The sequence below is a fragment of the Athene cunicularia genome, assembly GCF_003259725.1.
Source record: "Athene cunicularia isolate RWA chromosome 7 unlocalized genomic scaffold, athCun1 chr7_part1, whole genome shotgun sequence".
In the NCBI taxonomy this organism is placed as follows: Eukaryota; Metazoa; Chordata; class Aves; order Strigiformes; family Strigidae; genus Athene; species Athene cunicularia.
The window spans coordinates 16,942,889-16,945,655 of NW_020799107.1; the positions used below are offsets into that span (position 1 = coordinate 16,942,889).

The 2,767-nt window shown below is 41.2% G+C and overlaps 1 protein-coding gene across 2 annotated transcripts in view; it reads left to right on the forward strand.

Moving 5' to 3' along the window:
• The first annotated feature begins 2,631 nt into the window (after nucleotides 1-2,631).
• Nucleotides 2,632-2,767, forward strand: part of STK39 (serine/threonine kinase 39) — a 101,459-nt gene continuing 101,323 nt past the window's right edge. The window contains exon 1 of one of the 2 annotated variants that reach the window (XM_026852545.1): nucleotides 2,632-2,714. The gene's annotated coding sequence lies outside the window, so the exon portion shown is untranslated. The remainder of the gene's footprint in view (nucleotides 2,715-2,767) is intronic. The other variant, XM_026852544.1, reaches the window with a different exon arrangement.

Genomic DNA, 2,767 nt, shown 5'->3' on the forward strand with positions numbered 1-2,767 from the left:
TTCATATCTCATGATGTTGTTTAAAGCACAGCTGTCCCTCACCGCTACCAAATTAGAGGCTTTCAAACTTTATGTTCATGACTGCAGAGACCTATGCTACACCATGTAACTGCAATATTAGGCCATTTTTGGGGAGAGAGGATGGTTTTACTTCACTTGTTTCTCTGAGGTAGAAGTGATAGTAGAGAGAATAGTTCTTTCTCACTCTGGTTTAATCTATGCTAGGTTATATGGCTGTTTAGGTTGCATCTGCTGCCTTTATACTCAGAAAAAAAGGAGTGGGTGGATGTTATCCCTTGTGCATACTACTAGCGTAGGTACCATTGTTCATGAACCCACATCCTCATGGTTGTTGTTGACTTTATATAGGTATGTTTATGTTTAAAGCTAATTAATTTCTCTGAAATGCTATTACAAGGACCAATGTTATTCTTGTCTAAATCCTTCAAACCTAGAAATGAAGTCTGAGTTACTTTGCTCTAAACTTTGCCTCCCACCCCCCTATCTTCAGAGGGTACTGCTGGGGACTGTTGAAAGATCTGAGCATTGACTAACTCTTCTCCCATGGTGGCCTACAGGTTTTAAATATTGCCAGTTTTGATTGTAGCCTAGCTATGTACAGCCTTTTTTTTTCCCTTTGGAATCAATCATTTGGTGACTGGACTCAGTGACCCAGACAATTTCCCAGAGTCCTATGTCTTCAAGCACTAGGAAAGGCCAAATCATGTTTGGGCAGGAGCGTTCTGAATGGTCTTCAATTGAGAGAATTGTGATTTTAAGTGAGCCCTAGCTCCTTCTCTGGAACCTCCAAAATCTGCAGATTGCTGTTCTCTTCAGTGTCTGAAAAGCCTTGTGGAAAAAGGACTGCCTGGAACGCTCCAAACAGCAGTCTTCGGCACTGCAGGGCACTTCTCCTACGTCCCCAGCAGAGGACCTGCTTTCCAAAGGCAGCTTGGCCTGCCGGCACCTGCCAACCGCTTCAAGGGCTTGCTGTTGCTTTCTTTTTTATTATCTTACCCGACTCTGAGGTTCTGATATGTTTCTTGAGTTGTACCCTGAATGTGCAGAACATTTTCTACAGCTCTCACTGTTTATAAAATTGCTATCCTGCAAAGTTCTTCCTGTAAACGCTGCTCATTTCAACAAATTGCAGAGTACAGGTATACCCTAGAAATCCCCAAAATTGCAGGATTAGTGGGACAAAATGGGACAATAACAGAGACAAAAATTACTATAATATAAACCAGCAGTTCAGATAGTGATATGGCAGGAGCATCACAGAAATTCATGGCTTAGGATCTAAACTCACCCACAAATGAGTACAGATGGAGAAGCTGGCTGGTTTCCATCAATAGTGAGTAACCCATTTTTCTGTGCTGATTGATCTGGCCTGTGCTGTTGCAGTCTTATTCATCTTTTTCATGCTATTGCTGGCAGAAAGGTCTTCTCTACTAACAAGTTTGTCTAGTCTTGGTGTTAAGCTTAATATTGAATGACAATTTAATACTTCCTCTTCCAACTCTTGCTGACCTTTAGTTTTGTGGCAGATAATTTCTAATGTGTGTATATGAAAACATTTTAATCACCTGGGTTTTATAAATGAGATTAGGAGGAATCATTAGTTTAACACAAAAATGTGTGGTATTTTTTTCTATTACTAGGAGCCTTTATACTGAGCTTAACTGTTGCGTGTGAGAAAATGGAAGTCCAGTGCACAAATGATTCTGTATTTGCAAGTTGCTGATACACCTTCTGACAAAATGTTAAGCAGGAGCAAGGAGTTTTTTCTTCCTTCAGCTTTCTCAGCAACACGGCAAAACAGAAGTAACTTGCTTTCCTTCTTGGAATAACTTTGTATTAACCAAAAGTCTTCACTGAATAAGCTACACAAAAAAGTTTAGCTAGTAGAAGAGTGTTATCCTGAACTGAACTAGGACTCAATATAGTACCTAACAGGTTTTGTGTATCTTCTTGACTTTAAATCACACTTCATCCTACTTCCTAACAATTTATGAGAATCAGTTCTACTTTTAATCAGTGATAACTGAAAGCTTTCCTGCTGATATATTTTTATTATTAGTTCTAGGTACCTTAAGTTCCTGCTGAAGTAGGAAGTGAGATTTTAAAAAAACCTATGGAAATCTTTTCTTACCACTCTTCTAGATCTCCATAAATCTTAAAACACAAAGCATTCAAAGTAGGAGTGAGACTGTAGACTGCACAAAATATTTCATAGAAAGAAAAATCCTGCTATTATACAGACACTGACTCTACTAAGAGGGTGGAAAGAAAAAAAATCTGTACTAATATTAACAACAGAGTTTCATCTAACAGATTTTTTTTTTTTTTTCTAACCTCATCTTGTATAATGGGAAGCAGTAGAGGGGTTGAATTATGATTCTTGTCTTGACTATTTGTTTAGATCACTTGCTTCTGGCTAGCCAAGGGGAACCTTTGTCAACTGTGCAGAGTCCTTTATGGTGGCATGAACCGAGGCAGCGCGCAGGCTGAGCTGCTGCCCCCCTGGAAAGGGCCGCTCACCTCAAGTGAGACTTGACTGCTTTGCAGCCCTCATCACTGATGAGAACAAATGGCTCTTCATGTGCTCGAATTTAAACACGTTTAATCCTGCAGCAGCGCTCTCGGCAGTACCGCTTGCGCGCAGGAGAGCAGTGCTCCAGAGCCGCCCGTGTGCCGATGGCACCGGCTAACAGGTGGGTTCCAGCGTGCCCGCCATGCGACGCGCCGGCCTTCGGGCCCTTCCCTG